This window comes from Lolium perenne, chromosome 7 (genome assembly GCF_019359855.2).
Source record: "Lolium perenne isolate Kyuss_39 chromosome 7, Kyuss_2.0, whole genome shotgun sequence".
Lineage (NCBI taxonomy): Eukaryota > Viridiplantae > Streptophyta > Magnoliopsida > Poales > Poaceae > Lolium > Lolium perenne.
The window spans coordinates 233,173,721-233,187,774 of NC_067250.2; the positions used below are offsets into that span (position 1 = coordinate 233,173,721).

The 14,054-nt window shown below is 40.8% G+C and overlaps 1 long non-coding RNA gene across 1 annotated transcript; it reads right to left on the minus strand.

Annotated features, from left to right (window-relative positions):
- Positions 1-1,032: 1,032 nt before the first annotated feature.
- Positions 1,033-11,337, minus strand: LOC127313948 (uncharacterized). The gene is made up of 5 exons (XR_011748906.1): positions 11,048-11,337; positions 10,771-10,885; positions 3,142-3,215; positions 2,865-2,979; positions 1,033-1,271 (listed from the first exon to the last, which is right to left on the minus strand). It is a non-coding gene; the product is annotated as an uncharacterized lncRNA (long non-coding RNA).
- Between the last annotated feature and the right edge of the window lie 2,717 nt (positions 11,338-14,054).

Here is a 14,054-nt window from a genome sequence, read left to right on the forward strand (position 1 = left end):
ACTTCATTGCACATCAAGCAGGCGACCAACTAATTAGCGCTGATAAATTAATTAACTAATTTTGACAAGTTCTCTCGAATGAAAACACATTTGATTAAGTTGCCTCATAATATATATACAATTAGTGTGCATGCGCGCATGTCATACCTTGCACATATCATTCGTGCATATATTTCAATATATATCTGAACATATTCTTGGGGATATATATATATATTTCAATCTCTCTCTCGATCTATATATCGTTGGTGGCCAAAAAACACACTTATATACGCATGCACTTAATTTATGCGCAAAGGCGTGGGTGCCTCTAATAATGTGTAATGTGTGCACTCGATCGATGATCCCTAAACCTTAAACCCTAAAACCCTAATCCCCAATCCCTAATTATACCCTAAACGTACACCCTAAAGACCCTAAACACTAAACCCTAAACCCTAGACCTAAACCCTAAACACTACACCCTAAACCCTAAACCCTAAACCCTAAAACTAAACCCCAAACCCTAAATCCTAAACCCTAAACTCTAAACCCTAATTAACCCTAACCCTAACCCTAAAACCCTAGCTAGATAACCCTAAACCCTAAACCCTAATTAAACCCTACATATATATATAGGCCAACGACACTTCATTGCGCATAAAGCAGGCGACCAACTAATTAGTGCTGATAAATTAATTAACTTGAATTTTGACAAGCAGTTCTCTCGAATATATGAAAACACATTTGATTAAGTTGCCTCATAATATATATACAATTAGTGTGTGCATGCGCGCATGTCATACCTTGCACATATCATTCGTGCATATATTTCAATATATATCTGAACATATTCTTGGGGATATATATATATTTTTTAATCTCTCTCTCGATCTATATATCGTTGGTGGCCAAAACACACACTTTTATATACGCATGCACTTTATGCGCAAAGGCGCAGGTGTGGAGACCCCGGACTAGCTGTCCGAAATTCCCTGTTATGTATACAGTTCACGATCCCATAATCAGTGCGCCGTGAACACATAACCGAACTGATATCAAATTACACCATCCATTACAAAGCGGAATAAGAAAATTACAACATGGTCACATGACCAATACTTACATAATAGCCTCGAAGGGCCTAACTAAACATCAGAGTAGCATCATCACTTCAGCAACAAGCAGACCCAAGTCATCTGCCATAACCCTACAGGCAACTGACTGGGAAGACGTTCCTAGCTCGCATAGACGTCGCCAACTCCTTCTTCATCTGTCGAACTCCTTCAAGTCTAGCCAAGTAAATAGCCAGGGACAAAGCCGTGAGTACATTTGAATTGTACTCGCAAACCATCAAGAAGGTGATAACAATTCTAACTAAAGAAGACAAGAGAGGAAGAGTAGTTTCTCTTGTGGATATAGCATGTGGAAGAGAAGAGATGTTTTTGGTGGAGATAGCATCCCAACTTCTCAATCGAAGGGGACACTCCAAGAATTTATCTAAGACATCTGTATTTCTCTATTGAAGAAGAGTCCCTCTACATGAAACACTAGGAAGGGTCACCCAATTTTGTTTCATTTTCCTCGACCATCTCCATATGGTCGGCACCAGCCTTTCCGTACCCTTCCGGTACATCCAACACACACATTTCCTTTGGAAATCATTTTTCAAAACCAAAACTCGACACAGCTCGGTAACGGCCATCCCAACCGTCCATGACCGCGGACGCGGCTATTCGAATAGTTTTAACTCTGCAGAGTGTGCGCACTTTCCCCACAAGATCTGATAAATCCGCCGGGATCATCCCCGGTTCGTCATACGAAAGTATGCGAGTCTCGGATAATCAGTCGAAGCCTTTCGCCCATTCAACTTAGCAAGAGGTCCTACCCTATGGAGTATGTACCTCCCCGGCACCGTGGCAGCTCACCTCCTCTTGAGCGTGGCTCCACCGCCAAGCCAGGAGACCCATAGTGTCTTCCGGACGGGTCAGCCCCGAAGGCCTCCCGTTATACGATTGTCTCCAACTACGACAACCCGGACTCGGGGGTAACTGTACCCTTGTATAGTTGTGCGGTGCCTCATGCTAAGAAGAACAAACGTCAAGCTAAGCCCCGTGCCCACGTTGGAGTAGTGTGGTTGCGCGGGTTAATTGTTCCGGGCGAATACAAAGAACCATGTGTCGTTTTCCTCAAAAACCCAAGTCACACACACTTTCCTCTTTCCAACCATCTTTGTCAAGATCCTTTCCTTTCATAAACCATACGCTTGGGTAAGATTGCCTCACCCAAGGTTTTCATAAACATTTACAACAAGGTAAACCTTGAGGGGTTCCCAACCTAAAGTTTCATGAGTTGAACTAATACAACACTATGGCCGAGATGAGGGTCATCACGCCATTGAGGGTATGAAAAAGAGGTATTGGAGTGGATCATACTTGCTTGAGCTAAGCATGTATTATGACAACACAAGAGGAAAATATACTTTCAGATTTGTGGTGCTATCTAACCCAATCAATAGATAGGGATGAGAATTGACCAACACCAACACCATTAAGGGAATCAGGCATACTCATCATAAATTGAGAATACACCAAAAACATGGTATTGATACATCTACACTAGAAGGGATGTAGTATGAATCTTGTCCCGAGGTGGAACATATTCAAGCTAAATATAGAAAACAAGTTGGATAGCAATGGCCATGATACCATACACCCAACCAATTACCAAGACCTTGACAAGATAAAACTACTAGAGGTACCATGCTTGCATCCAAGCATAGATGACAACAATATGGAGATCATCACACATAGAACCAAGATGCTATTGATAGCACAAGATGACATCCAAAGAGACATCATATCAGAGATCAAAAGATGGCTTGCCTTGGCTTATTTGTCCCTGGACTTCTTCAACTCCATCAAATAAGAATTCCCACAGTACAAATAAAATCCTTGTCCGATTCCACTTCTTCTTCTTCTCCTCCGAAATTGTTCGCATCTATCGCCGGAAAATATAAAAGGAACACAATCAATCACATTGCTCCAAACATAACAAGCATGCAACATTCATCAATCAATAGCTAACCACTTTACTAAGGGCTAACATACAAAAGACTTATAGATACTACAAAGCAACTAAAAGAAAACCCCATTTATTTACCTAGTAAAGGTATGAGAGTGCCACGACTTAGCAATTGCCTCTCTAGGTATCACCATGGCACAACTAAGTATCCCCTGGTAGATAACATCATAAAGAGGACAAGAGCATTAGTTTGACATCAAATACATTCACAAAACATTTTCAAACATTTTTGGAAAAGTAGAAAACAGTTTTCCTAACTTAGTTTGCTCACATAACACAACATCCAAAATAGGAAGCAAACCACATTCCACATCATTTGAAAACTTAAGCAAAACAATAGGGCTAAAGTTGAGTTGCAGAGGTTTTGTTTTGCAAGCATAAAACAAAGGTTGCCCAGTTCTAAATAAAAGAGTTGTTCAAGGGTTTTAAATAAACCGAAAAGTTTTGCTTCAACAATGCATGTCACACATAAACATTACTAACAGCAACAAATATGTATGAACAGAGACTAATACTATTTTTCCTATATAGCCAGTACTAATACAAGACTAACCCAATTGGAATCACCCAAAAACATTAAACATACAATTTGAGGAAATTCCTTGAATCTGACTGTACAGAAAACAAGATCTATAAGCCATAAATCGTAGAAAAATCCTAAAAATATGAGGCTACTTGCATTTGAAAGGTAATTAAAGAGAGATGCAAACACAATTGGATTTGGGTTCAAATTATTTCTGAAACTCTCACAAATGGATTGACAAGTTTACTGCATGTTTTCACCATTTGCTTTAACTATGGAGTTGCAGAACAGATAAAGGTTTGAAACTTGTTGGAGATGATTAAGAAAACATTCAGTAATCCTACAGAATTGGAATCACTCAATTAGGTTTAAAAATGGATTTTTGATGAATTAAAAGCTAACAGCCATGTCTGCAGAACATACAGAACAAGTTTAATTCATCAAAAATCATACACAAATCATAAAAATATGAGGTCTTCTGCATCTGAAAGGTATTGAATAGGTGGTTCTTACCCAGTTGTTTTCATTCAAAAATTCGTCTCCAAGCTCCTGGTTTAATTCGACAAAGTCAGATCTGACCAGATCTTGATCTATGAGCCATTTCAGTTTCAGGAGGTCAATCGAAGTGAAACCACCGCCAAAATGAAGGTATTGGAGAGGGCTTTCACCCACAGTTTAGTTTGCTCAAAAAGGTTTGGTAAAACGGGAGAAATCTAACAAATAGTGATTCTGCATGTTTGCAGAACTTTATTTACCATGCAAAATCCGTAATTAATTTGAGGATGAGACTAACGCCAAGTGGTAGATCTTTTCAATACCTATCTGTGGAACTTTGAATCACTCGATTTGGATCTTCACACGAGATTTGGCGGATTTTACAAAATCGTACTAGAATCTGAAACAGCAAGATAGCAGAAATTACAGCAAGTTTTTGGACGAACTTTGGTCAAGAGTTTCAGATCTGAGGATTGCTCAAGCTTCTCCATGCTTGGACCAACATGCACCTGCATCAAGATCCAATCTTGTGAGAGGAGAAAGGAGAAATAGAGCTGGATTCATCTAGGGTTAGGGGAGAAGAGAGTGAGAGAGATGCTCTCATGGTGAGGGGAAGCTTGAGGAAGGAGGGGAGCTCCATCTTGGTGGCTTTCCATGGCCATGGCCGGCCATGGAGCTAAGGAGGAGCAGCAGCTCGTGGGGAGGAAGGGGGAGGAAGGTATGAGGGAGTGGAGTGTGAAAGAAATGAGCCAAGGGGAGTGGAGGTAGCCGGCCAAGCTCTTATATAGAGGGAGGATGGTGGCTGCCTCCATTTTGATTGGCTAAGGTGGGTGGCTGCCCATTTATTTGTTGGGGTAGTTGGGAGGCAAGGCTTGCAAGAGAAGGAAATGAAGAGGAGGGGCTGGCCGAATTTCAAGTCATGGCCGGCTCCTTTCTTGTCATGAGCAAGAGAGAAATGTGAGAGAGATGCACAACATTCATGTGAATAGTTCAAGGCATGATGTTGAGAAGATAATGTCAAAGAGTGACTTTGATAATGATAAAAATTGGAGTAGATACATATAGATAAAAAAGGAGTATGAAGGTAACATGTGCCATGAGAATAATCTCCACCACTTTGGTTGAGACCAACTTATGATGAAGATGGCTCCCAAGGTATAGTTGATGAATAAAAGTTTTTATTAGAATTCAAAATTGAAGGATTGGGGTTGGCCACATGCAACAATGCATGAGCATGCCAAGGTAGCTGGGATGGTGATGGTGGTTTAGTCAATGATAGAGCAAGGTTAAGAGAGAAGGTGAGTGAAGTATCCATATACTCACAAGGATGAATATATTGACATAACTCATCAATTTATGAGATCAAGGTAATGATGGAAGAGAATATAAAGTATTTGAAACACCTCAATTGTCTAGGGACAATTGGGAATGAACTCAAGTGGAATGGAATTTGAAAATGTTGAGAGAACTAGTTGGAACATAGGAGTTCAAAATGATCTACTTACTTTCTCAAGTGAAGTAGAGTTTTCTCAAATTTAAAGCAAACAAGAAATGGTATAGGTACCATAAACAAGCCTTTTGTTAAAAAGAAGGCAAGATAGAAAATAATTGTTTTAGAAATCAGTACTAGGTAGAAATGGGATGAGAAAACAAAACCCATTTCAGTTCCTTGTTTTCTTTGAAGAATTATCTTGAAAGGATTTAGTAAAACTAGAAGTAGTGTTGTGATCAAAACTAGAGAAGGAAAACAATAGGGTTTTTGAGGAGGAGAACTAATTTAGGAAGGAGTGTTCTCAAGGGTAGATGATGGCTACGAAATGTACCCATCCTTCCCACTCTTGGTTTTGTGAGGATTAAACTTGGATTAAAATAAAAACAAGAGGTTAAAGAGGTAGAAGTGATCTAGTGCAGAAACACTGGATAAGGTATGAGATCAAGTTGAATATAGGAGTTGCAAGGATAGAGTGAGACATGCAAGACGTGGAGGTTGAAGAGGATGTTGCATAGATGAGATCCATGCATTGAAGTCAACAATAACAGTTGTGGGTGCTTAGAGATCAATTGCCAAAGTCTGGACATTTTAAGCCTGTCAACACAGATGGTCGACATGGCCTCAAAACCAACAAGAATGAGTGGGTATAAGAGAGGGATGTAGCTAGGGGTAGATGATCCCAAGTTTTGAATTAAGTATGATTGAGCTATCTTGTACCACAAAGAGGAAGATCATGATGGCACACTCATGTTATCATCAGAAGAAGAGCTTGATGTAGTAAGAAGGAAAACAATTCTTCCTAAGCCACACATGTGTTTTATTTGGTGAGTTGCTGGTTTAACCACTAGAGGTGTTGTTCTTTGAGGTGGCTCAAGACAAAACTCAACAAGCAATCAAGACAATACATCTACCAACAGATCAAGGCAATTCATCACAACAAACAGATCAAGGCAATTCATCTAATTAGTCTTTTAGAAAAAAAAATTGTTCCCCCTAATTTTTGCAATAAGGACAATTAATCAAGGTTGCAAAAGTTGGGGTGTTACAGATCTTCCACCCTTAAAATAATCTCGTCCCGAGATTACTGAGTGTAGAACTAGAGGGGTTGTAAAGTGTAACTAAAGTTAGACTCCATTCTTCTGTCGGCGTGCCGTTGTTGAGAGGGTCACAACTACATCTTCTGAGAGACATGATGGATTCCTGCCGATGGCGAGCTTCATGAAGAGGTTGACTACTCCCTGCAGATGTTAGACCTGTAGCTTCTTAACGACCCTAGTGGAGCTCACGACTTCGGAAATTTAGTGCACTCAATGGTGCCTTAGGAGGGTTGAAAAATATTTAGAGTTAGCTTAAATTTAGTGGAAGACGAAGTCTTCCACCCTTAAAATTGTTCATCGGGGAGGGGCGTTAAAAACTGTAAGCTTCAGCCACGGGTCTTGTCGGGCGCTCCTTGGAGAAGTCACCAGTCTCGCGTCTTGAGGCGAACATCTTCAGAGGGCTTTGTGTAGTCCACGGCTTCGAGAGGGGTTAGTGCAATCCCAAGTTTTCAACGGTGTTTTATAAAGGTAGAAAATTTTAGGGTTAGCTCCACATTTTAGTGGAAGGCGAAGCCTTCCACCCTTAAGATTTTTCATCGGGCCTTCGGAAAAACTCAGAGCTTCTTCCTTGTAGTTCTTGTCTGGGGCTTCTGAAGAAGTTGTCGATCTTCCGTACTCAGTTGAAGAATCTTCGGGGGCGACGTGCAGACCACAACTTCAAGAGGCACTCACGGTGTTAACTAAACCATATGACGCGCAGTAAGTTAGTAAGTTGATGAAACTCCTCGTGGGTATCCATATGAAGCAGCAACAAAGGTCGTCGGAGGCAATCTTCAGCTTGAGGGTCGTTGTTGACTTATACCAGCTAAGAAGTGAGCGGGTAAACTACACCTAATCTTGAGTCTTGAGGTATCTTCAAGAGTCTTCACTTGATGATGACGAGATGAACCATGCGATGTAGCTTGGCTTTGACGCTATTGTTCTCTCAGCTTGTTAGACGGTGTGTTAGAGAGTGGTTTTCAAGAAGTTATCCTCGAGGTTAGCGCGATTACTCCAAGGTTAGACTAAGTTAGTATGTCTTCTCGCAGAGGTGCAGTCACTCTTGAAGGTAGGGGCTTCTGCTTTCTTGGCGTAGTAGAGATGCTTCAGCTGATCTTGAAGGTAGCCAGTGTAGATAGGGGTTTGGGGTTAGTTTTTCTGACGGTCGAAAAACAACTGTTAACGGGTTTAGAGTTAGAGTCTTCCGTTAACCTATCCAACTATCTAGCAGTTAGCAATACATCGGCGAGGTAGGTGAGGGTGAAAACATCTTAGGGAGGCTTCCTACGCTGGGTTATCACACTAAGAATGTTTTTCAGATCGAAAGATCAAGACAATCATGCACACAACAAACAGATAAAAACACTCAAGGCAACACACGAGGAACTACAAGAAATCATCACACCAGACATGGTACTCTAAGTACCCAAGGATGCCTAATACGTAGGGGTAGCTCAATCAAAGCGATTGAGTTTTGTCCTATCCATCCTATAGGTTTGGGGCTGGTCGCATATGTTGACGTCTTCATATCGTCAACATCAGCTTCAACTTGGATCCTTGTAGCAGTTGGTAGTGAAGGGGTCGGGTGTTGAGTCATTGATGATGAGGCGGAGGAGAAAACTGTGTAGAACTTCTAGTCTCGACATCCCGGAAATATGAGGTCTTCGAAGAGGTAGCTGTTTAGGTGCTCCCGAAGGCGGCAACTTCTGGTGGCTGGCCTAAAAAGTACTAGTCAAGAACTGAGGACTTGATCCCAGACGACTGCAAAAAGTGCAAGTCCATGGAGGAACAAGGTCAGCTCATCGACAGACTTTGGTGACAACCAAAGATGTGATGTTATCATCCCTACATGAGCACGGCTAAGTCGGCATCAAATCTTCAATAGCTGCTGTTGGAGATATGTGAGACTTCATAAAAGGTTGATCCATCTTCGAGTTCGAGTCTCCGGTCTGGGTTGGGGACATCGTCCAATATGTAGGTTTGAATTGGATGAGACAATAGAGTAAGAATTTTCAAACCCTTTTATAAAGCGGAGAGATAAGAATTTAGAAGCTTTGAATAAATAAGAGGAGTAGAAGCTATGCTTCCGACTAAAGAAAGAATTTGTTTTGTAAATAGTTTTTCCCAAGTACTTGTTTCCTAACTAACGTCCATGCTAACTAAGGTCTCCTACAGTCAGGATAGCTCTGATACCAGCTCTGTGGGGACCCCGGACTAGCTGTCCGAAATTCCCTGTTATGTATACAGTTCACGATCCCATGATCAGTGCGCCGTGAACACATAACCGAACTGATATCAAATTACACCATCCATTACAAAGCGGAATAAGAAAATTACAACATGGTCACATGACCAATACTTACATAATAGCCTCGAAGGGCCTAACTAAACATCAGAGTAGCATCATCACTTCAGCAGCGCAGTACCCAAGTCATCTGCCATAACCCTACAGGCAACTGACTGGGAAGACGTTCCTAGCTCGCATAGACGTCGCCAACTCCTTCTTCATCTGTCGAACTCCTTCAAGTCTGGCCAAGTAAATAGCCAGGGACAAAGCCGTGAGTACATTTGAATTGTACTCGCAAACCATCAAGAAGGTGATAACAATTCTAACTAAAGAAGACAAGAGAGGAAGAGTAGTTTCTCTTGTGGATATAGCATGTGGAAGAGAAGAGATGTTTTTGGTGGAGATAGCATCCCAACTTCTCAATCGAAGGGGACACTCCAAGAATTTATCTAAGACATCTCTATTTCTCTATTGAAGAAGAGTCCCTCTACATGAAACACTAGGAAGGGTCACCCAATTTTGTTTCATTTTCCTCGACCATCTCCATATGGTCGGCACCAGCCTTTCCGTACCCTTCCGGTACATCCAACACACACATTTCCTTTGGAAATCATTTTTCAAAACCAAAACTCGACACAGCTCGGTAACGGCCATCCCAACCGTCCATGACCGCGGACACGGCTATTCGAATAGTTTTAACTCTGCAGAGTGTGCGCACTTTCCCCACAAGATCTGATAAATCCGCCGGGATCATCCCCGGTTCGTCATACGAAAGTATGCGAGTCTCGGATAATCAGTCGAAGCCTTTCGCCCATTCAACTTAGCAAGAGGTCCTACCCTATGGAGTATGTACCTCCCCGGCACCGTGGCAGCTCACCTCCTCTTGAGCGTGGCTCCACCGCCAAGCCAGGAGACCCATAGTGTCTTCCGGACAGGTCAGCCCCGAAGGCCTCCCGTTATACGATTGTCTCCAACTACGACAACCCGGACTCGGGGGTAACTGTACCCTTGTATAGTTGTGCGGTGCCTCATGCTAAGAAGAACAAACGTCAAGCTAAGCCCCGTGCCCACGTTGGAGTAGTGTGGTTGCGCGGGTTAATTGTTCCGGGCGAATACAAAGAACCATGTGTCGTTTTCCTCAAAAACCCAAGTCACACACACTTTCCTCTTTCCAACCATCTTTGTCAAGATCCTTTCCTTTCATAAACCATACGCTTGGGTAAGATTGCCTCACCCAAGGTTTTCATAAACATTTACAACAAGGTAAACCTTGAGGGGTTCCCAACCTAAAGTTTCATGAGTTGAACTAATACAACACTATGGCCGAGATGAGGGTCATCACGCCATTGAGGGTATGAAAAAGAGGTATTGGAGTGGATCATACTTGCTTGAGCTAAGCATGTATTATGACAACACAAGAGGAAAATATACTTTTAGATTTGTGGTGCTATCTAACCCAATCAATAGATAGGGATGAGAATTGACCAACACCAACACCATTAAGGGAATCAGGCATACTCATCACAAATTGAGAATACACCAAAAACATGGTATTGATACATCTACACTAGAAGGGATGTAGTATGAATCTTGTCCCGAGGTGGAACATATTCAAGCTAAATATAGAAAACAAGTTGGATAGCAATGGCCATGATACCATACACCCAACCAATTACCAAGACCTTGACAAGATAAAACTACTAGAGGTACCATGCTTGCATCCAAGCATAGATGACAACAATATGGAGATCATCACACATAGAACCAAGATGCTATTGATAGCACAAGATGACATCCAAAGAGACATCATATCAGAGATCAAAAGATGGCTTGCCTTGGCTTATTTGTCCCTGGACTTCTTCAACTCCATCAAATAAGAATTCCCACAGTACAAATAAAATCCTTGTCCGATTCCACTTCTTCTTCTTCTCCTCCGAAATTGTTCGCATCTATCGCCGGAAAATATAAAAGGAACACAATCAATCACATTGCTCCAAACATAACAAGCATGCAACATTCATCAATCAATAGCTAACCACTTTACTAAGGGCTAACATACAAAAGACTTATAGATACTACAAAGCAACTAAAAGAAAACCCCATTTATTTACCTAGTAAAGGTATGAGAGTGCCACGACTTAGCAATTGCCTCTCTAGGTATCACCATGGCACAACTAAGTATCCCCTGGTAGATAACATCATAAAGAGGACAAGAGCATTAGTTTGACATCAAATACATTCACAAAACATTTTCAAACATTTTTGGAAAAGTAGAAAACAGTTTTCCTAACTTAGTTTGCTCACATAACACAACATCCAAAATAGGAAGCAAACCACATTCCACATCATTTGAAAACTTAAGCAAAACAATAGGGCTAAAGTTGAGTTGCAGAGGTTTTGTTTTGCAAGCATAAAACAAAGGTTGCCCAGTTCTAAATAAAAGAGTTGTTCAAGGGTTTTAAATAAACCGAAAAGTTTTGCTTCAACAATGCATGTCACACATAAACATTACTAACAGCAACAAATATGTATGAACAGAGACTAATACTATTTTTCCTATATAGCCAGTACTAATACAAGACTAACCCAATTGGAATCACCCAAAAACATTAAACATACAATTTTAGGAAATTCCTTGAATCTGACTGTACAGAAAACAAGATCTGTAAGCCATAAATCGTAGAAAAATCCTAAAAATATGAGGCTACTTGCATTTGAAAGGTAATTAAACAGAGATGCAAACAAAATTGGATTTGGGTTCAAATTATTTCTGAAACTCTCACAAATGGATTGACAAGTTTACTGCATGTTTTCACCATTTGCTTTAACTATGGAGTTGCAGAACAGATAAAGGTTTGAAACTTGTTGGAGATGATTAAGAAAACATTCAGTAATCCTACAGAATTGGAATCACTCAATTAGGTTTAAAAATGGATTTTTGATGAATTAAAAGCTAACAGCCATGTCTGCAGAACATACAGAACAAGTTTAATTTATCAAAAATCATACACAAATCATAAAAATATGAGGTCTTCTGCGTCTGAAAGGTATTGAATAGGTGGTTCTTACCAAGTTGTTTTCATTCAAAAATTCGTCTCCAAGCTCCTGGTTTAATTCGACAAAATCAGATCTGACAAGATCTTGATCTGTGAGCCATTTCAGTTTCAGGAGGTCAATCGAAGTGAAACCACCGCCAAAATGAAGGTATTGGAGAGGGCTTTCACCCACAGTTTAGTTTGCTCAAAAAGGTTTGGTAAAACGGGAGAAATCTAACAAACAGTGATTCTGCATGTTTGCAAAACTTTATTTACCATGCAAAATCCGTAATGAATTTGAGGATGAGACCAACGCCAAGTTGTAGATCTTTTCAATACCTATCTGTGGAACTTTGAATCACTCGATTTGGATCTTCACACGAGATTTGGCGGATTTTACAAGATCGTACCAGAATCTGAAACAGCAAGATAGCAGAAATTACAGCAAGTTTTTGGACGAACTTTGGTCAAGAGTTTCAGATCTGAGGATTGCTCAAGCTTCTCCATGCTTGGACCAACATGCACCTGCATCAAGATCCAATCTTGTGAGAGGAGAAAGGAGAAATAGAGCTGGATTCATCTAGGGTTAGGGGAGAAGAGAGTGAGAGAGATGCTCTCATGGTGAGGGGAAGCTTGAGGAAGGAGGGGAGCTCCATCTTGGTGGCTTTCCATGGCCATGGCCGGCCATGGAGCTAAGGAGGAGCAGCAGCTCATGGGGAGGAAGGGGGAGGAAGGTATGAGGGAGTGGAGTGTGAAAGAAATGAGCCAAGGGGAGTGGAGGTAGCCGGCCAAGCTCTTATATAGAGGGAGGATGGTGGCTGCCTCCATTTTGATTGGCTAAGGTGGGTGGCTGCCCATTTATTTGTTGGGGAAGTTGGGAGGCAAGGCTTGCAAGAGAAGGAAATGAAGAGGAGGGGCTGGCCGAATTTCAAGTCATGGCCGGCTCCTTTCTTGTCATGAGCAAGAGAGAAATGTGAGAGAGATGCACAACATTCATGTGAATAGTTCAAGGCATGATGTTGAGAAGATAATGTCAAAGAGTGACTTTGATAATGATAAAAATTGGAGTAGATACATATAGATAAAAAAGGAGTATGAAGGTGACATGTGCCATGAGAATAATCTCCACCACTTTGGTTGAGACCAACTTATGATGAAGATGGCTCCCAAGGTATAGTTGATGAATAAAAGTTTTTATTAGAATTCAAAATTGAAGGATTGGGGTTGGCCACATGCAACAATGCATGAGCATGCCAAGGTAGCTGGGATGGTGATGGTGGTTTAGTCAATGATAGAGCAAGGTTAAGAGAGAAGGTGAGTGAAGTATCCATATACTCACAAGGATGAATATATTGACATAACTCATCAATTTATGAGATCAAGGTAATGATGGAAGAGAATATAAAGTATTTGAAACACCTCAATTGTCTAGGGACAATTGGGAATGAACTCAAGTGGAATGGAATTTGAAAATGTTGAGAGAACTAGTTGGAACATAGGAGTTCAAAATGATCTACTTACTTTCTCAAGTGAAGTAGAGTTTTCTCAAATTTAAAGCAAACAAGAAATGGTATAGGTACCATAAACAAGCCTTTTGTTAAAAAGAAGGCAAGATAGAAAATAATTGTTTTAGAAATCAGTACTAGGTAGAAATGGGATGAGAAAACAAAACCCATTTCAGTTCCTTGTTTTCTTTGAAGAATTATCTTGAAAGGATTTAGTAAAACTAGAAGTAGTGTTGTGATCAAAACTAGAGAAGGAAAACAATAGGGTTTTTGAGGAGGAGAACTAATTTAGGGAGGAGTGTTCTCAAGGGTAGATGATGGCTACGAAATGTACCCATCCTTCCCACTCTTGGTTTTGTGAGGATTAAACTTGGATTAAAATAAAAACAAGAGGTTAAAGAGGTAGAAGTGATCTAGTGCAGAAACACTGGATAAGGTATGAGATCAAGTTGAATATAGGAGTTGCAAGGATAGAGTGAGACATGCAAGACGTGGAGGTTGAAGAGGATGTTGCATAGATGAGATCCATGCATTGAAGTCAACAATAAAAGTTGTGGGTGCTTAGAGATCAATTGCCA